Below are 22,160 nucleotides of genomic sequence, written 5' to 3' on the forward strand. Positions count from 1 at the left end.
TATAAAAGAAGAGCCAGATCACAACAATATTACAGCACACAGCAGATCATTGTGTGTAATGCCAGGAAGGCCAGATCACATTGCTTTTGACATACAAATAAGACCTGCAGAAGTAAATGAAGTAGCACTATAATGGAGTCAGACAGACCCCAGAGGGTCATGATGGGTACCTGCTCTTCGTCCCCTCTGTTTTTCTTATGTTAGGGCCACTTCTGCATGTAGCAGGGAGATCTGCCATGGAAGTGCCTGGCCTGGACACACATTTTTTCCATTAAAACCATAAGTTGGCTCAAGTTGTTAAGTCATCTGTTTTCTATAAAAACAACATAGATTATCAGTACATTTGTCTTCCTATCAATTGTGATCGCCAGTGTGTTAACACTGAGCTGCATAAAGGACAAAGATAGATCCGTGAAATTCCTTTGTATATATATTTTAACCAACAGATGGCTATACAGCACAAAGCATACATAGAAAAAGAGTAATTTGAAACCTGGATGGCAGTCTATTTGTATGACACAGCTCTTGCGGACATTTCAATGGATTTGCTAAATGTTGCCCATACAATAGTACTGTATCAATATTTTTTTTCAAATATGAGTAATTAAAACAAAATAATCAATATAAATGTTCTTGTTGTTGGAATAAAATATTATCATCACTTAGAAGGTTTACATCAAAGAGTTGGTCAATGTGTCTCCACTTTTGCTCTTGGGTGAGATACTAGCATGAGCAGTAATTACTTGCACGTCTGCCACAGTTCCAGTATGAAGGAAGTCAGCAAGGTCTGTCTTCTCTTTCTGTAGTAAGCAATAATCAATCTATCTTTTGTCCACTGTTGATCTTTCTGCCAACCAAAAGCTTTCAGATAATCAGATTGCTCCAACTGTATGGAATGGACATATTCATAGCCAGCTTCAGTTATTTGCCTTGCTTCCTGCAGCTACTATACAACCAAACAATACTCCTTTCTTAGAAATTCTGCCTCAGCTTCTCACATTACAGGTTCTGTTCTATATTATATCTACAGTACACATTTAACTAAATAAACTAATATCCTAGCTCCAGTTCTTCTCAAAATGTTTCAGCAGTCATGAGTTTGACTCATGTTTCTTTGAAGCATTCAAAAATAGATCTACAGGTGTCTGCAGTTACTTCTTTATGCAACAATAGAGGAGCATGGCTGGGTGATAATGGATTCTTTAACTATCGGACCTCTTTAAAAAGAGGAACTACATATTCAGATAATTTATTCTCAGGCCTATTTCCTTGCTGGAAATGTTGACTGTAAAGTCAATCACTGTAACACAGACATGTCTGATGGCTTAGTATGAACTGGCTTACAGAAAACTTGTAAGGAGTTCAATAGACAAATACTCTGGGACAAATTCTGTTCTTGTTTACACTTGTGGACCCCTGATTATATTTAATGGTCTGTGATTGATGTTAGGAGTGTTAGCAATGATAATGTAGTATTCAGGCCTGTATATTTGCCTGAGATAGAATTTTGAGTCTTGTTTGGCCATTTGACTTTTAATACTTTTATATTCTTACTAATATGTATGAACAAAGACACTGTGTGTTACATCTGCCCACAAGCAGATGGGGTGAAAAAAGCTAAACTGTTGCTGGGTATAGTGGGAGTTTAATATATGAGCACACACTTAAAGAACAGCCCTGGCTCAACTCCTCTCCTGAGATAAGGTCGAACAACCAGTGAGGAGGTGCGAGGGGAAGAAGGGGAAGGTATAAAAAACACTAAAAGCCAAATAAATGCCTGTCCCTGACAGAAGCACCTTACCTCTCCTATAGGGTACAAAAAAGGTGGTACCAAAGCCCCAAGACCCTCCAAAACAGAACATGACTGTAAATTGCAAGGGGTGGGACCAAGGGTGTGCACTACAGGTATAATTATGCCTGCTAAGAAAGAGAATGGGAACACTGGTAAGGCTCTAGAGCATACAAAATTATGAATATAGACTCATAGACTTTAAGGTCAGAAGGGACCATTATGATCATCTAGTCTGACCTCCTGCACAATGCAGGCCAAAGAATCTCACCCATCCACTTCAATAACAAACCTCTAACCTATGTCTGAGTTATTGAAGTCCTCAAATTGTGGTTTGAAGACCTCAAGATGCAGAGAATCCTCCAGCAAGTGACCCGTGCCCCATGCTGCAGACGTTGCATTGCCTACACATCAAACTTCTGGTCTTCTACTTTCTGTCTGTATGACAAAAAACAGAGCAGGGTGAAGGGAAAGCCCTTAACAATTGACAATACACTAAATTAGAAGTTTGGGTCCAACTGAAGACCCTCCTCGGCATATCCATTTACCTACACTGCATCATGTGGTCTCCCCTACTCACCTGGGGCCAATACGTGCTCTCATTTTTCACTCATGCAGCTCCATTGGTTACTCAGAGCAGAATTTGGCTCCAGAATACTAGTGTCTCCTCTGATCTCATACTTTTGTGTGGGATTTAGCTGATTTTTGAGTGCAGGTCTCTTAAGGATTTAAGATTATTTAAATGTTTTTATTATTTAAATGGTTTGAATATTTGGTTGCATGAGCATGACTGAGAGTTTCCATCATTCCTCCTGGAATAATATTTCACGGTCTTGGAGTATGGCTTGGGACACAGATTATCCAAAGCTGCACTGTGGTTGGCTATAGAAGCCTTTTTTTAGGAGGTTGGAACTGTGCTGTAAACTAACTCCTATGGCCCTGTAGCACTGCATTTTCTTATTTCCTCCTTATTGGCTGCCCTTTTCCAAAATGAGAGGCTCCTCATATAAGTCCCACTCAGGCCTTTTCTTCCTCAGGCAGCATTCCTGGGGATATTTGTCTCATTCCCTTCCTACTGTCTGCACACACAAGATGGCTCCCTCCCATAATTCAAACACTGCAAAACAGCATGATTGACTGGAAAGAACTGAGAAGCTGCCCACCAAAACAGCCTCTGACTAGTTCCAAAGCTGCTTCCTGCTGAGACAACAGTAACCCACTACAGTTACAATCTGTGTCAGAGCCCGGGTTTAGGAATTTTTACATGATTGTTGCCTCTTCTTGAGTTTAACCCCCTGATATCTAATACATATTTACAAAGAGAAACAAATTGTAAATAGAAGTATGAAATGGCACATCCCACCTCTCTTACTCTCCAGGGGAACCGTATATAGCTTCTCCCCTACATTAGGGCTGCCTTATGCATGAATCCCTAAAGCCAGTGTAACTAGACATCAGAGGATCACCTCCAGTAGCACAGAGCAGGTGCCCTGGAATGGCTCCTATGCCACCCCTGTTCTGTAGGGAACATGGCAGCCTGCACAATTTAGAGGAGTCACCAGCTATGCACCCTCGCCCACCGCAACCTCACAGATTACATTCTGCATTGGTTGGCCACAGCCAGGGTTTTGGGCCATAGTTTCCCTGTTTATACTACAGTAAGAAAATAGTAATAAAGATTAAATATCTATCTATATTAATATATTGTCACCCCTCACTGTAAGCTCTAAATCAGTCCTACAAGTGGTATCCCATGCACTGTGGGGAGATCTGTTGATTAAAAACAGAAGCAAACTACTAAAAGGAAAGAGAGGGATCATTTCAATCGCAACTATTGAGCAGAAAGGCAAAGCCAAAGGACTGTGACTGATTCATTGAATAAGTTATTCTTCCATAGACTGAAGCATCCATATATTTGTCATTAAAGTCCCTTTTTAAAGAAGTGAAAGATACTAGTAGAAATAAATGAATACCAGCAGAATGAAATTAAGCAGAACAGAGTCCCAATGGTATTTAATTCTACAGTCTATAATGAATGGATATGTGTTTCTGAGAGATAAACTAGATAAACGAACCACAAGATCCAATCATTAATCACTAGAGAGAACATGACTTAAACATCAAAACAAAAGGAGAAGAATGGAATGTTCTATGGAGGAATGCAGTGAAAATTCCTAAAAATGTCAGAATGAAAAATATTGGGGCCTGATTCTCCTCTTTGCACTGGTGTAAATCAGAAGTAACTCCACTTAGGTCAGTATAAAACTTGTTATTATTAGGCGTTCAGTACACAACCGGTGTGAGTGAAGATAGCTGGGCCCATTAATAATAAATATATACACAGGGCATACCTAACACTCAAAACTATAATTGCCAAATGATGGATTTGGCAAGAATTAGTGTTTGTTTGGAGAGAGTCATGGGTAAAAATAGGGTGAGGTTGAATTTTGAAAAATTTTGTTGGTCACATTAAAACTTTGCACAATGAAAAGTGGTAGCTGGCTTAGCAAATGCTTTGGCTGAGTTTTTCAAACCCTATAGCAGGAGATTTTTGATCCAGGTCTCACTTTATCCCCAAGCCTCTAAGTTTAGAGGGATTTGATACAAGGTTCTGGTGTGGCCCATCTTCATATATATTCATATTCATGATATATTCATATTTCATTTATTAAAAATTGGATCTGTACTGGTACACAGAGTATATGCACAAGTGATAAGATTGTTCAAACCTGGTTTGAAGGCTATATAGTAACTCTTCAAATTAAAGATCTGTCAGGCATATATTTTATCTATGCTCTACTTTTAGGATGTTGTATCTCCCACTGGAGTTAAGGTCAGTTAGTTTCCTGGACTTTTAGGCCCATGTTCTCCCTACAGCTAACAAGAGCAGAGAAGAACCAACCCTTGTAGAATTCAGGGCAGGGGGATTGAAACTGGAGGAAGCAGTGGCTCCATGGAATGCTGCCCCTTCCCATTCATGCCACAGATGCCTCCTTCCACTTCAGTGCAGTTGGGTTGAGGCCCTGTGATGAGCAAGCCAAAGGTGGGATACAGTAGGCCAGGCGATACTGCCTCACATCTTCAGGGATGTGTAAAAGATTCTATTAACCCTGTTGGCATTAACTTCCATACAGTTTCCATAGCACAGGATGGAAAAATCTCACAGGATGGAAAAACTCCCTGAGCAAGGAGACCATTAGATCATCAACTAGGACTTCCCATCTAACAGAGGCCAAAAATTACACCAAGTTATCCCTACACTGAGCCCAGTACAGAGAGCACTGGGAGGCCATTACAGAAACCTTTGGGAGCAGGGCCGCCCAGAGGGGGGGGCAAAGGGGGCAATTTGCCCCGGGCCCCGGGCTCCGCAGGGGCCCCCAAGAGAAGAGCGGAGGCTCCCGCCTCCGCCCCTCTCCTGGAGCCTCAGCGCATCAAGCGCCGAGACTCCGGCCGAGCCCCTGAGCCCCGCCCCGCTCAGAGCCGCGTGGTGAGGGGGCGGGGCTGGGAGCTCCAACGGCTCCGCTCGGCGTGGAGCTCACAGCCCCGCCCCCTCACCACGCGGCTCTGAGCGGGACGGAGCTCAGGCCCTGCCGGCGACGCGCTCGGTAAGAGGCCAAGGCCGGGGCCGGGGGGAGAAGCGGGGGCCGGGGCCAGGCAGGCAGGCGGGCGGGCGGGCCGGGAGAAGCGGCGGCCGGGGCCGGGCGGGCGGGCGGGGGGGGGAGAAGCGGCGGCCGGGGCCGGGCGGGGAGAAGCGGCGGCTGGGGCCGGGCGGGCGGGGAGAAGCGGCGGCCGGGGCCGGGGGGGGAGAAGCGGCGGCCGCGGCCGGGGGGGAGGAGAGAAGCGGCGGCCGGGGCCGGGCGGGGGGGGAGAAGCGGGACCCGCCGCCGTCGAAGCGCAGCCCAGTCTTCGGCGGCGGGGGGCCCCTTCTGTTCCGGGACCCGCCGCCGAAGTGCCCCGAAGGCCCGCGGCGGGGACCCCTCCCCCCGCCACCGGATTACCGCCGAAGACCGGGCGGCGGGTCCCGCTTCGGCGGTAATTCGGCGGCGGGAGGCTCCCGCCGCGGGTCTTCGGGGCACTTCGGCGGCGGGTCCCGGAACGGAAGGGGCCCCCCGCCGCCGAAGACCCCGGGCCCCCGGAATCCTCTGGGCGGCCCTGTTTGGGAGCCCATTAGATCATCGTCTGACCTCCTATAGGCCACATAATTTCATCTGATTGCCCCTGTATGGAGCCCAGTAACTTGTGTTTGGCCAAAGCATATCTTCTAGAAAAGCAACCAGTCTTGATTCGAAGACGTCAAGAGCTGGAGAATCCACTGTTTCCTCCAATGGTTAATCACCCTCACTGTTAAAAATGTGTGCCTTATTTTTAGTTTGAATTTTTCTGGCTTCAGCTTCTACCCTTTGGTTCTTGTTAGGCCTTTCTCTGAAGACCCCTTTATTTCCTGGTATTTCCTCCCCATAAAGGTACTTATACATTGTAATTAACTCACCTCTCAATCTTTTTGTTCTTTTTAAATCTCTCACTGTAAGGCATTTTCTCTCTGCTCCTACTCCCGAGTCTATCTATTGCATTATCCCTTTTTGCTACAGCGTTGCACTGGGAGCTCATGCTGAGTTGCTTGTCCACTATAACTCCTAAATCTTTTTCAGAGTCACTGGGTTTTCAGAAAACAAGCCCCAATTCTGTAGGTTTGGCCTGTGTTCCTTGTTCCAAATGTATGACCTTGTATTTAGTTGTATTTACACATATTTGATTTGAATAGGCCCATCTTACCAAGCGATCTAGAGTGCTCTGTATAACTGCCCTGTGCTCATTATTTATAATCCCACCAGTCTTTGCATCATCTGCAAATTTTATCAGCAGTTTTCTATATGGGGAGCAGGCATTTGGGAGCAGCTGCCAGACAGAAGCACATAGGAACTCAAGAGTTGAGGAGGCAGTGCTCCTATGATTTGCGGGTGTGGAGCAGTTAGGAGGCTCTAGGGGTCAGACACTCACAGCCAATCAGCGTGCATAGAATTGGATAAATGAAAATTCATGGAACTGATCCACTGTAAAACTAGAGTAACACTGTGGCCCATTGCGTTAATTGTGGATTTGTAAATTTTAAGGCCACAAGGACCATCACGATAACCTAATCTGACCTCCTGAATAATAACTCAGCCCACAGAACCTCACCCAGTAAACCCTGCATCAAGCCCATAACTTCGGATTAAAGTAGAGCATATTTTTAGAAAGACCTTTAATCTCAGTTTAAAGATTTCAGTGACAGAGAATGCATCACATTCTTTGGTAAATTGTTCCAGTTATTAATTACCCTCACTGTCTATATTTTGCCTCTTATTGAGCCACTGGAAGTTTTAATTCTATATTCATTGTATGCCTACATCTTTAATTTTACAAATAATATTTGGCCTTTCCTCACTGTTAATCACATTGAAGGCCCTAAATTAATCTAGGGAAGAGAGAGAGAGAATTTAATACATTATAATATGTTTAAAGTTTGCTGTTGATAGAAACTCTTTCTAAAAAGAAAAAAATATTTGGTTATATATCATGTATTATATGAGATTGTAAGACTGGGCAAAGTGTGTGTGTGTGTGTGAGAGAGAGAGAGAGAGAACACAGCTCTGTTCAATTTGCTGAGAAAAAAACAACAGGATGTTTTGTTCATAAAAGCAAGCCAGAAATTATTCCCTTTTTCTTATTTTAGCTGCAAATAATGGTGCCTGCTCCATAGGGCATTTTTAAATAAGAAGGTTTCAAATTTTGAAATATATAAGCTCATGTTTCTTATTTTGGTGCTTTGGTGTCAAACAAGAAGAATGTGCTGTACGTTAAGGAAAGGATACTGCACCACTGAACTCCATGGGAGCTTTGCTGTTGATTGGCATGCACGCAGCATCGGGTCTTTAATGTAAAATTAGGAAAGGGGGTGCTACTTCTACACAACCAGACCAAAACCACTGTCAACTTACAAGGGTTTGTGCAGTAATAGTCAAAGTGACACTACTTTGTTGCCTGCACAAATCTGGAAGATTTGAAGACCACTTGCCTTATAACACAAAGGGATTTTTTTGGTGTGGAAGGTAGGCAGAGGGGTTGAGAGAGAGATGGGGAATGAACAAGTTAACAATGATTCCCAAAAGAGCATAACTGGGAATCAGTATTCTATGGGGAGGAAACTATGTATGGCAATAGTGATTATATTGCATAGTAAATCTTATACAATCCTGAATAGAAGCTAAAATAACAAGGAGAATGTATATTTTAAAATAAAATTGTTACTGGGAATGTAAATGATTGGGAAGAGTCATGAGGAGTTATAATCCTGCATTAGCAAAAGCTTCTGAAATTACTCTTAAAAACGAAAAAGCTTGTTTAAGCAACAGACAACAATAAATATGGGCCCAAAAAATAAGTGATTGACACTATAAGATAGAGTAGAGATTTCATAGATACATTCTAAGGGTAGGTCTATACTCACCGTCCAGGTCGATGCGGTGAGTTCGAACTCCCCACGCGCTCCGGTCGACTCCGGAACTCCACCACCGCGAACGGCGGTGGCGGAGTCGACCTTGGAGCTGCGGAGTTCGACCCTGCCGCGTCTGGACGGGTAAGTCAGTCGAATTAGGGTACTTCGAGTTCAGCTACGCTATTTGCGTAGCTGAACTTGCGTACCCTAGTTTGACCCCCCCCCCTTAGTGTAGACCAGGCCTAAGAGACTCACAGCAGTTTACTGTGCATGGCTATATTGAGGGACCCATCCTGCAAGTGCCCTGCAAACCCATCTCCCACTGAGGTAACTGGGAAGTCAGTTTATGAGACATTAATGGAGCTTAACCCCCATCACGTGATAGCAAATGCACCCAATTAACCACATATTGCTCCTGGAGAGGTGAGTAGCTAATTGGCTCCTGATCACAAGGGGCAGAGCTAAGTTATCATAAGTAGACTGAAGAAACTCAGTTGAGAGAGAGACAGCAGAGGAGACAGGTCTCTCTGTCTGAGAAAAGCCCAGGGTTAGGGTACACAGACAGAGACAACAGGGACAGTGCAGGCTCCTGCCAGATTGGAGAAGCCCTGAGATAGGGGCTGTAAGTAGAGACGAGAAGACTTCAGTAGCCCAAGAGGACAGAAGAACTATTCAGTTTTGTTTGGACTTGTTTGATACCCCAGAAGGGTTCTCAATTTAGGTGACTTGGCCTCAGGGCTGAGACACAGAAGACGTGGGGCCAGAGGCAGGTGGCAGCAGGAGGTGCTGGAGCTGAAGATAGAGGCAACATCCTGCATGGATGCAAGGGAGCACTCCAAGGGTGAGAGAGCCCCACCACAAGGATACATACAGGACTGGCCTCTCCGCTTATGGCTGAAGTCAATGGGACTACTTACAGAGTAAAGGTACTACTCAATACAATCTGGCTTTATTGTATATAGATAGCAAACATCCTAATTTTTACATTATTATGTCTCAGACATACAAAAACCTGGTTTTCATTGACACTGAGCCCCTTTAATATCACTCTAGCAGTGAAATGGGCCACTCCCATTTTCAGGCCCCTTTTTTTTACAGTGACAGAGCTGTGTAAAAGGCCTTCTGTGTAAATGTGAATCAGGACTAAGTGTTTTTAGGGAGTTAAGAGCCTAACTTGCGTTGTCTTACTAGAAATTATGAAAATATTATAATTAAACAGGTTCAAATACCTTGAATATATCAGTGTCATTACCACACCCTCTTTTTAGTCTGTCTAATACCTTCTTTAAGACAAGACCGTAGATATGGATCCTTCATTAGAGCGCTTGTAAAATTCCCATTTAAGAACAAAGAGGTTGCTGAACCTCTGATTAGAAACCAAGTTATAATTCAGTGCTCCTGCATTTCCTCCAGTGCATTTGGGATGACTGTATAGGAAGAGTATACTGTGATCTTGGGGACTCGATGAAACCATAATTTGGAGAAACAAAAGAATTTGGGACTGAAAAATCCTAAATCATCTCTGTGATCCTGACAACTGTACTTTGCACTGGGGTAATAGATCATGTGTAAATAATAATCCCTGAAATTAAATGTGTAGATATTGGATACTTTCTCAACTTCACCCACTAATAATAATTTTGTTAGTATAATGTATTGCTATCAACGGCTTCTACAGTGTAGCTTTCAATTATTGGGTCATACATTCCATTTCAAAATGACACAAAGCTTTAGCTGACTTTTCCTCATAAGAAATATTTGCCAAATGTCTTTTGCCACCTTTTCTGTTGCTGTGTTTTGCCTAATTTTGGAAATGAATTTAAGATTAATTTGCCTAAACCATCACAGATTATATTTATAAATACCATAATAACTCCTCAGCACCCCAGTGTCACCATTATGATTAAACACACTTAATTTGTCCTGTACCCATTGTACTGGAGATTTTAATTTTTCCGTGGATCCATGTCTACACCATTCAAGTTACACACTCTCACTTGCTCCTCAGCTAGAGTAACTGTATTGTGTCTCCAAGAGGGACTCAGGGACCCACCGCCGAATTGCTGCCGAAAAATGAATGAAGCGGTGGCGGCAATTCGGTGGCAGGTCCTTCCCTCCGACAGGGACTCAGGGACCTGCCACCGAATTGCCGCCAAATAACCTGAAGCCGGCCTTTGCCTTGGGTGCAAAAATTCCTTGTTAATCAGGAGTAACTCCATTTAAGTGAATGGTGTCATGCAGAGCTGTAACACCAGTATGAGATAAGAATCAGGCCCAGAGACCTTAGAATTTATCCAGTGCTCAATAAGTCATGTGCATGAAGGGAGCTTTTGCCTCCCTACACAAGTGAAAATTTTAAATTAAATACAAATAATAGGAATATATGGGGGGAGGGAAATACTAGAGTCCAATATCTCTATTAACAGTGCAACTAAACTTATCACTTCAGTAAACAAAATAAATACAGTTGAAAAAGATATAATTATCAGCCTGCTCAAATTCAGAAGAAAATATATTTAAGTATTGGCTCTATTTCAAGGCTTCTGTTCTAATCTCTGCCTGCATTATATTTGTGTTACTGGTAAGAGGACATCAAATTTAACATAAATACTAAAAGCCCGGTATGCCTTGTGAATGGCTCTCCAGTGGATTTCTATAGTGCACTACATGCGTACCAGAAGAAATTCTACAAAGCTGTATGAGCAGTAATTACATCTTTTTTCATGCTTTGAGTAATCTGAGGAAACACTGTTTTTAGAGAGGAAGAGAAAGCATGACAATATTATATATTAACATCCAGGGGTTCTCAGGGAATGAGTTCTTAATAACTTTCTTTAAGACTTTCTGACTTCAGAGAATGTAATTGAGTTTTCCTCCAAAAAACAACCCCTGTGCCACATCATGGAGCTATCCTCCACCACACACATCATCTTGAAAAAAGTTACACTCCCTATACAGTAAAAAAGTATCTTACTGTGTAAGGAAGGAAGCAAAAGCTAGAAAATAACAAGACACAATGCTAATAGATAAGACAATAAAAGATAACTTTGTATTCATAAAAAAGGTCAGCATTAATTAGAACAAGGGCAACACTTCCCCAGGACTAAGGAAAGTACCAGGAATAATTTGACCTGAGTATGAAATGTAGGCAAACAATATTGCTCTATATCTACTATAGACAGGGAAACCCCAATTTCACAAACTTCAGTTAACCAAAACTCCCAGTAAGCCAAAGTTCACCTACATGCCATAGGGCTGCTCAGTGGTCCAATACTGCTTAGCTCAACAGGAGGGAAATGTCAGGCTGTACCGTTGTTAATTATTGTGTGTATTGTGTGTATTATGGTAGCACCTGGAAACCCCAGTAGAGTAGAATGGAAAGGGTTATTTGTTTGGTTTTTTAAAACCAAAACTATCTTGGTTTTCAGCAACCCAAAACTGAAAATTTTTGGCCAAATACTGCTGAGACCTTTTTTTTTGGCTAAAACTCAAAAATTGTTTGACCAAATTGCTTCTGGCTTTTCTTTCTCTGTTTAAATAATTGCATCAAAATTTAATATTTAACAAATTATAGATCCAGACTCTCTGCCAGACATTCAGATCTGGGTCATCTTCTAACTTTGAGGTTTAGCCAGTTAATTTTCCAGTTATCAAATTACAGAGCTGTAGACTCCTGTTCAGTCAAGTTAGGGCTCTTCACAACAGGACTATTTTTCTCTTCCCAAAGGGAGTATTATTGCTACTGGGGCCACAAGACAATTCAACACAATTTGGAAGCAGGTGAAAATGACTAACTACCTTGAGGTGCAGCTATATCCCGTGACTGCATCTGGTGTTATCCAATATTTTTCCTCATTCAATTTGGTCAAGATTGGGTCTCCTGGTTAAACTTTGTTTTAAGCTCTTGTGTAAGCTTTAGGCTGCATGCTGGTAAATAAAGAAGAGAGCCTGAGACCTCTTAGATTTGACATCTCAGTCTCACATTCTTTACGCAGCATGACTTATAATGAATATTTACTCAAAAGTTAGCAGTGTTATACTGATCCATTGACCCATAAGCAGCTGAGTCAGGCTTACTCCTGAGACTGAAGAATGGGGTTGCCCTACAGCTCAGTAGAGCTAATAATCAATTTTGTTAGCTGTAGAGTTTTATTAGTTACCTATACTGTGCTCCCTGAGGGGTCTATTCTCTTGAAGGTGGGGGACTGGAAGTAAGCTCCTTGAAATTTCATTCCAGAAGCTTGGAAGACAGCCCTCGCAAAGTAATGAGCATTGTCAGTGATTATTTCTGACAAAAGACAAAACTAGAAAAGATGTCTTTTAACTTCCTGTGACCAATTGACGTTTGAGTCGCGTGAGAAGCAGAATTTCTACAAATTTAGAAAGATAGCCACTGGGAGCAGATAGTTATTTACCTTTTCTCACCACGGGTCTAGTGCTATTCTGCTGTAAATCTTACTAGGTACAATTTTTGATATGAACATTTCTTTGAGTTGTGTATTTATGGTTATTCTGTACAACTTGCTTGATTGTAGGTCGTACTCTGTGCCGGAGCATCTCACTGACATTCCAGCTTACTCATGGCATTTCTAGAAAAGCCCTGTTATCCTGATGTATCCTTTCTAAAATATCCTGCAAGGACAGTGGAGCTACGTCATTCCCAGAAGTAATTGGACCTTCAGTTTCAAAGAGTTTCATCTAATTGTAAAATAATAGAAGTCATGGACCAGATATGAGGTCTTGCTAAGTAACTGGGACAGCCATGCTTCTAAACTTGGGTCCAGTTGTAGTTGCATATCAGCACTAGTGGCTGTTTTAATCAGTTCTAATTTCTGTGGTGAGACTAAGAGGCCAATAAAAATGACACATGCTTGGGCTGCTATATTATCCAGAGCCTCCAGAAAATCTGAGTGATCAATAGAGCTCTTTGATAAGGTGTCAGCCATTACTAGGGACTTCTTTGGTGCATATGCTACAATAACTTTGAATCTTATCAAATGTATGAATAAATGAAGACTTTTAAAGTTTAAACTTTTTCTTTAAACAAACACTGTGAAGGTACAAGTCACACCATTCCTCTGGGTCAGAGGCCTGCAATTGACTGATTAGCCCCACCTGCTGCACCTGAGAAAGAGCTGTAACTCGATTAGCTGACTGTATAAAAGAGGGCAACAGGAAATGGAGGGGGGGAGACTGTCCACCCTGCAGAAAGCTGAGGGGCCACACTCCCAATGGACTGCTACTGGAGCTACTGAAAAGAGGGAATTGCTTCAGAAACCAAATGGACAGAAGGGAGACTGTGTGAAGTCCTTTATGCCTGAGGTATAAGCCTGGAAATTCTGGGTTGCTGAAGTTACTGGTGTGAGGGACAGACTTGGGGAAGGGACTACTGGGCCTGCACAGACTTTTGAAGGAAGAGTCAGGGAGGTTTTGATTTGTTTGTTCATCAAGCTTAAAATCAAACTATTAACCATGCTGGAAACTGTTTCCCCTGGATTCCCTTAGAGCGCTCAGGCAGAATTACCCCAGGGAGTGAGCTGGCTCAGCAAGAGCAAAGCCAGGTCCAGGAGGAGGAGGAAGCTATCAGACAGTTCCCAATCCTTTTACACGTGGCATCTGAACAGGGACTGACCTGAACACCTTCCATTGAGAAGGGCATGGAGGAGATAGTCTAACTGACAGTGAATCAACAGCAGGCGGAGAATGAAAGGAATCACCAGTTCCAGAGGCGTTGCTTGCTGGCCACCAAGCAGTGCCTGCAGGAAGCCCAGCTGGTTGAATATGAGCAGAACAGACAGTTCCAAGTAGAAATGGCCCAGCTGCTCTCTCAGCAGCCACTGGAAAAAGGGTGGTCATCTTATCTGTGCATATATATTCCAGAACAGCCTTTGGAGTTGATTCTGCAAATATATCTTGAAAGGGCTTTCAGTTCATCGCCTAAATCACTTGCATCAATATCATGCATGTCATCATGTGTCAACACTGTCTCTAATGCCATGCGTTGCTGGTGTAGGTCTTCTTCAGGTATAGTGAGGAGTTTTGGAATATCATATAACATCCCAAATATACTGCTGTGTTCCTTGAGATGCATGAAATGTTCTTCAACTGACTGTATTGCACAATCTAGCACCTGGTTAAAGAATTCAACTTTGAATTGTTATTTGGGGTCTCTTATGGGATTATCCCGTGCCTCATAATCAAAATATCTTCTTCTTCAATGACTCTTGTATTCTTGAATAGGTGGGAAAGTAGCTTCAGTGTGAATTTCCTCTGCCAACTTCTGTACACTCTTCAGAACGTTTTGAAATCCCTCATCTGACTGGTAAGACTGTAAGTATGACTTTGCTTTGTCCGGTTGTTCCATTGCTCCTGATATACCAAGGTCAACACCTTGGAGTCTCTTGCTTATAACATTTATTTCAAACAGTATGTCATGCCACAACACTAAGCCACACAGAAATTTGAAGTTATGTATGTTTCTGGTGATTCCATTTCCCTCTGCCACTGTTCTCCCTCAAACAGTTCCTGTCATAGTATTATCCTCCATAATGGCAACTTTGGCATCATCTATCTTCCCAATGTGGTGTTTAATAGGCTTTATCGCCTCCACTCGACTTTCCCATTATGTGGCACTCAGTGGTTTCAGTGTCAGGAGGATGTTCCCAGATGTTGCTTCAAAATTTGCCATCGATGAGTTGATGCAGAGAAAAATACATAGATGCTTTGAATGACATTAAAAAATTCAGCAACCTCACTAGAAGCTGATGCTGCATCACTGACCACCAAGTTCAATCAACGAGAACTGCATGGGGAAAAAAAAAAGCTCGAGGGTTTAACTCTTGGATCTGTGTCTGCACTCCTGTATTCTTTCCTCTTATGTTGGCACCATTATCGTAGCCCTGACCTCTCATGTCAGCTATCGCAATTCCCATATCTTCCAGCTTTTTAAGAAGCACATTTGTCATACCAGCTCCTGTAGTATCATCAATGTCAACAAATTCTAGAAAAAGCTCTCTGACAGTCACCATTGCAGGGACATTTTCTCTAGATTCTGTTAATGTTACAAAACACACTATTAATGTAATTTGTTCTGTATGGCTGATGTCAGGTGTGCAGTGCAGAATAACAGAGTAATATCTTGCTGACTTCAGATCTGCCACAATCTTCTGTTTGACTTTTGTTGCCAGTAACAATATGATCTCATTTTGAATTGTTTTTCCAAGGTAGTGGTGTGTGAACATTTCTTGGGTGGTGACTCTTCTTAGATGCTCCTGGAGTACAGCATCAAACTCAGCCATCAGCTCCACAATTTTAAGGAAGTTTCCATTGTTTGGCACATACAGCTATCTGAAGTGCCACGCAGTGCTAGGTTTTGGGTAGCAAGCATTCTCACAATGGCAATGAGCCTTTTCAGAACATTTTGCTAGTAAAAAGACTCTGATGCAATCTTCTCTTGATGCTAATCATCTGTGGTGGCCTTTAACCTCAGTCTCATCTCAAGCTCTTTCCACCTATGGAATGCTCTCTGTTGATTTGCTGCCTTCTCATGGCGTGCCAGATTTCTAGCCAGATTTTTCCAGCCCATTGTTCCTGTAGAACCCAATGTGGCTGGAACATTGGACTGGAAGAGTTTGCAACAAAAACAGTATGCAGCATTCTGGGTTTTTGAGTACATAAGCCTCACTTTGTCATCCCTGGGGATTTCACACCAGTAATGTGTTAGATGGAAACTTCTGTTTTCATTGTCTTTGGGGAACATGAAGTTTTTCACTTGCTGTGGCCCATTCAATAGAAGGAAGTCCCTCAGGCTACTGCTCAAGTGGGTCCACAGTCCTGGATCATCTGGACTTAAGGAACTAAACTCAGCAGCAGCTGTTTCTTATGCCTCCACCACACTCTTCTCTGATCTACACTTTTCTTCAGGAATGTGCATGGTTACATCCATTTGAGATGGATGCTGCAGTAGCTGCCTGGTCACCTACACTCTGGGTACGTCTACACTACGGGATTATTCCAATTTTACATAAACCGGTTTAGCAAAACAGATTGTATAAAATCGAGTGCGCGCGGCCACACTAAACACATTAATTCGGTGGTGTGCGTCCACGGTCCGAGGCTAGCATCGATTACTGGAGCATTGCACTGTGGGTAGCTATTCCATAGCTATCCCATAGTTCCCGCAGTCTCCCCCGCCCCTTGGAATTTCCGGGTTGACATCCCAGTGCCTGATGGGGCAAAAATCATTGTCGCGGGTGGTTCTGGGTACAGCCTCACCGCTCCCTCCCTGAAAGCAGCAGACACCCGTTTCGCGCCTTTTTTGCTTGGTGAACTGTGCAGACGCCATAGCACAGCAAGCATGGACCCTGCTCAGCTCAATACCGCAATCGTGGATGTTTTAAACACCTCGCGCACTCTCGTGCAGTATATGGTGAACCAGGACCTTCAAACCGAGGCGAGTAAGAGGCGGATACGGCAGCGCGGCGATGACAGTGATGAGGACGTGGACACAGAATTATCTCAAACCGCGGGCCCCTGCGCTTTGGAGATCCTGATGGTAATGGGGCAGATTCTATCCATTGAACGCCGATTTTGGGCCCGGGAAACAAGCACTGACTGGTGGGACCGCATTGTGTTGCAGGTGTGGGACGATTCCCAGTGGCTGCGAAACTTTCGCATGCGTAAGGGCACTTTCATGGAACTTTGTGACTTGCTTGCCCCTGCCCTGAAACGCCATAATACCAAGATGAGAGCAGCCCTCACAGTAGAGAAGCGAGTGGCAATAGCCCTGTGGAAGCTTGCAACGCCAGACAGCTACCGGTCAGTCGGGAATCAATTTGGAGTTGGAAAATCTACTGTGGGGGCTGCTGTGATGCAAGTAGCCAAAGCAATCACTAAGCTGCTGCTACGAAAGGTTGTGACTCTGGGAAACGTGCAGGCCATAGTGGATGGCTTTGCTGCACTGGGATTCCCTGACTGTGGGGGGGGCGATAGATGGAACCCATATCCCTATCTTGGCACCGGAGCGCCAGGGCACCCAGTACGTAAACCGGAAGGGGTATTTTTCAATGGTGCTGCAAGCACTGGTGGATCACAAGGGACGTTTCACAAACATCCACGTGGGATGTCCAGGGAGGGTTCATGACGCTCACGTTTTCAGAAGCACTACTCTGTTTAAACGGCTGCAGCAAGGGAATTACTTCCCAGGCCAGAAAATAACAGTTGGGGATGTTGAAATGCCTTTTGTTATCCTGGGGGACCCAGCCTACCCCTTGATGCCATGGCTCATGAAGCCATACACAGGCAGCCTGGACAGTGGTCAGGATCTGTTCAATTACAGGCTGAGCAAGTGCAGAATGGTGGTGGAATGTGCATTTGGCCGTTTAAAGGCGCGCTGGCGGACATTACTGACTCGCTCAGACCACAGCCAAACCAATGTCCCCTATGTTATTGCTGCTTGCTGTATTCTCCACAATCTCTGTGAGAGTAAGGGGGAGACCTTTATGGCGGGGTGGGAGGCTGAGGCAAATCATCTGGCCGCTGATTACGCGCAGCCAGACACCAGGGAGATTAGAAGAGCACACCAGGAAGCGGTGCGCATCAGAGAAGCTTTGAAAACGAGCTTCATCAATGGCCAGGGTACAGTGTGACTGCTGTGTTTGTTGATGAACACCCAACCCCCTTGATTGACTCATTCCCTGTAATCAACTCACCCTCCCCCTTCGAGTACAGCTTACTTATGCAAATAAAGTCACTCTCGTTTAAAAATCATGAATTCTTTATTAATTCATTATAAAAACAGGGAGAGAAGTAAGGGTGTGGTTTGGGAGGAGGATAGGAAGGATGGAGAAGGCCATTAAAAAAATTTCACAGTAACGACAGCCTTCTGGTTGGGCTGTCCACGGGGGTGGAGTTGGCGGGTACACGGAGCCTCCCCCCACGCGTTCTTACACGTCTGGGTGAGGGGGATATGGAACATGGTGAGGGTAGAGGGTGGTTATACAGGGGCTGCAGCGGCACTCTGTGATCCTGCTGCCGTTCCTGAAGCTCCACCAGACGCCGGAGCATGTCAGTTTGATCACGCAGCAGCCCCAGAGTTGCATCCCGCCACCGCTGATCTTCCTGCCACCACCTCTGATTTTCCTGCCGGTCTTCCTGCCGCCACCTCTCATCTCGGGTGTCTCTCCTGTCTTCACGTTCACTGGCATCTTTCCTGTAATTTGATACCACGTCCTTCCACTCATTCAGATGAGTTCTTTCATTGCGTGTAACTTCCATAATATCCGAGAACATTTCATCTCTCGTCTTTTTCCTCCGCCTTATCTGTGCTAGCCTTTGGGATGGAGGAGGCACGCTTGAAAAATTTGCAGCTGCATGAGGGAGAGAAATATTTTAAAAGATACATTTTACAGAACAATGGTTATACTCTTTCACAGTGAACAGCACTATTCACCTTACATAGCACATGTGATTTCCCTACAAGGTCGCATTTTTCATCTTAATAGTGAGTGCCTGCAGCTCTGGAGTTACAGATCTCACAGACACAGGTCCGGGCATCAGAATTCAGCTTGCATGCGGCCATGGTAAGCCACTGTCTTTCGGCTTCTGCAGTGATTTACCCCTCCCCCCAATGCATGGCTAATACCACGCTAGCTCCCTGCTAATCAACACCCTTCCCACCCCCCCACCCACTGCGTGGCTGGTAGCTTGGGGAAGATCGACGGTGACCAAACACAAAAAAGATCATCGGCATTTCACTCCTCCCCTCCCCCCGCTTGGCTACGTGCAGGAAAGGTTTTTTTTTAAGCTGCTGCAGTCCACGAACCCAGTAGGAAAATGGCCATCCCCCTTACTTAAATTCCTGATTTTTAACCAGGTTATCCTGAACGATATCACTTTGCTGAGGATCACACAGCGAGATAAAGAACGGATGCTTCTTGAATGCCAGCAATCACCGGGACCATACGCTGCTATGCTTTGCCATGCAATGATACCTGATTACTTGCTACATGCATGGCGTGGTAAAGTGTCCTACCATGGTGGGTGGAACAAGGCTGCCTTGCCCAGAAACCTTCTGCAAAGGCTTCTGGAGTACCTACAGGAGTGCTTCATCGAGATGTCCCTGGAGGATTTCCTCTCAATCCCCAGACATGTTAACAAACTTTTCTAAGTAACTATACTGTCTGCGAATGCATCCCAAGTCCTCAGGGCAAATCAATCATTAAAAAACACTTGCTTAAAAAACAATGTTTGCTATTTGCAAAGGTACACTCACCAGAGGTCCCTTCCATGGCGTCATTGTCTGGGATAGTTGCTTGGGAGGGCTGGGAGGAGGGTAATTCCGTCAGGGTGAGAAAAAGCTCCTGGCTGCTGGGGCTCACGGAGTGCTGTGTGCTCTCTGCTAGGTCTTCCTCCTCTTCTTCATCTTCATCTTCCCCGTCCGCATCATCCTCAGACATGGCAGAGATTACAACCCCCACCTCGGAATCCACGGTCAGGGGTGGGGTAGTTGTGGCGCAGCCCCCTAAAATTGCATGCAGCTCAGCATAGAAACGGCATGTTTTTCGACCTGCCCCGGACCTTCCGTTTGCTTCTTTGGTTTTCTGGTTGGTTTGTCTGAGCTCCTTAACTTTCACTCTGCACTGCACTGAGTCCCTGCTGTGGCCTTTATCCGTCATAGCCTTAGAAATTCTTTCAAATACTTTTTCATTTCGTCTTTTGGAACGCAGTTCTGTTAGCACTGAATCCTCTCCCCATATAGCGATCAGATCCAGTACCTCCCGTGCAGTCCATGCTGGGGCTCTTTTTCGATTCTCAGGAGACTGCATTGTTACCTGTGCAGATGAGCTGTGCGTGGTCACCTGTGCTGATGAGCTCTCCACGCTGGGGAAGCAGGAAATGAATTTCAAAAGTTCGCGGGGCTTTTCCTGTCTACCTGGCCAGTGCATCCGAATTCAGAATGCTGTCCAGAGCGGTCACTGGTGCACTGTGGGATACCGCCCAGAGGCCAATACTGTCGATTTGTGGCCACACTAACCCTATTCCGATATGTTAATCCCGATATTAGCGCTACTCCTCTCGTCGGGGAGGAGTACAGAAACCGATTTAAAGAGCCATTAAAATCGATATAAGATGCCTCCTAGTGTGGACGGGTGTGGCGTTAAATCGGTTTTACGCTCCTAAAACCGGTTTAAACGCCTAGTGTAGACCAGGCCTCTGACTAACTGGAAGATCAGGCATCTCCTCACCACTCACATCCTTGCTGGGGCCACAAGGCTCACCGTGAACATCTGTGTCTATGTATCTCAGGAGAGCTCCTTCCTGCTTAGATAGAAAAGTTTCCTTTGCTTTCTTCCTTTTTCTGAATGCTGCCCCAGAGGGGCGTTTTCTTCTTTCACTCATGACTGCTGTTCTGTGCCAGCTATAGTGGCTCTCAACACTCATTTGAAGGGGACAAATAAGCAGGCTGGTAGCAGGGCCTGAGTGAGGGAAGATATCAGCATCTTAAGGGCCTAACTGGCCCTACCACTTCGGTTGACTGCCTATTTTCCTCAAGTGGGTTCAGGGAAGCAGCAGGAAACAGGAAGCTCCCTGAGAAGCTGGTGTTAATCAGTCCAGGCTCCTGGGAGTGCTAGAGAGGTACATAAGAGTCTCCTCCTCCTCTCTCTCCCTGCAGTTCCTGCTGCTTTCTGTTATTCCCTCTCACCTTTTCTCCTGCCTGCCTGTTATGTCTCTTGTGCCCTCCTTCCTCCAGCACAGCACTCCACCATCTCTGTGCATCTAGAACAGAGAGAATACATATGCACCAGCAGCAGACACAATTTTCTACACTCTGAGTCCTAGTGGCGCCCCTGCACAGTCTGGCACCTCAGGTGATCGCTTCAGTTCGCCTCATGGTAAGGCCAGCCCTGCCACCTGCTGATTATATGAGACAAGTTGCACCAGTTTATCAACAGAAGACTAATCACATGCCCAAGATGTCATTGTTCACAATTGTTAAACACATACTGTATTTTCTTCTCCCTCCTGCTGCTGCTAGTTGCCTGTCTGGAGTAGCAAAGACAGCTTTTTGAAAATACCCAGCTTCTCTTTTAGGACCTACAGCATCTTATTGCATTAGAAGTAATAACACCAATTTCTCTTCTTCAGTCCCCCCAGGGAACTAAAACATTACAATGTGACTTAGGGCACCAGTTCAAATAGGGAATTATGACTAGCCGCTCTGAACAATTACTCTAAGATGGGAAAATTTTGTGCAAAAGATTTGTCAATCACTTACAAAGAGATTCAAAAAAATCACTGTTGGCACACATTTAACAATCAGAAAAAGGGACTTAATCACAACAAATAATTTAGTGAATATGATCACTCAGCTCTCCCTCACTTTGCATCATAACATAAAGGCATGACAGCACAATGTGATGCACACAATGACGTGCGGGTCTGATTTTCAGAAGATTGACTTCAATGCAAGTTGTAGATGCACCTCTTACAATCAGGCTGTAAGCCTTGGAGAACAAAATGATAATGGTAACCCTAATCTAAATCAAAGCCAAAACCATTATGTTGGCAAATAAACTTGACAAGATAATGACAAGATAATGACAAACTGAAGGAGTTGTTGTCCAGTACTAACAATACTGCTGTGTGGGGAGTAACTGTGGGAGGGGGCTATTATGGCTTTTCATTTTGCCAACTGATATATCCTATACTAAAGCAGCAAAGAGTCTTGTGGCACCTTATAGACTAACAGACGTTTTGGAGCATGAGCTTTCGTGGGTGAATACCCACTTCGTCGGATGCATGTAGTGGAAATTTCCAGGGGCAGGTATATATAAGCAAGCAAGAAGCAGGCTAGAGATAACGAGGTTAGTTCAATCAGGGAGGATGAGGCCCTCT

General features: G+C 44.4%; 1 long non-coding RNA gene across 1 annotated transcript; it reads left to right on the plus strand.

Moving 5' to 3' along the window:
* The first annotated feature begins 5,341 nt into the window (after positions 1-5,341).
* On the plus strand, positions 5,342-13,169 carry LOC123355800. Its single transcript, XR_006575202.1, has 3 exons — positions 5,342-5,394; positions 8,986-9,190; positions 12,800-13,169. It is a non-coding gene; the product is annotated as an uncharacterized LOC123355800 (long non-coding RNA).
* The last annotated feature ends 8,991 nt before the right edge of the window (positions 13,170-22,160 follow it).

This window comes from Mauremys mutica, chromosome 1 (assembly GCF_020497125.1).
Source record: "Mauremys mutica isolate MM-2020 ecotype Southern chromosome 1, ASM2049712v1, whole genome shotgun sequence".
In the NCBI taxonomy this organism is placed as follows: Eukaryota; Metazoa; Chordata; order Testudines; family Geoemydidae; genus Mauremys; species Mauremys mutica.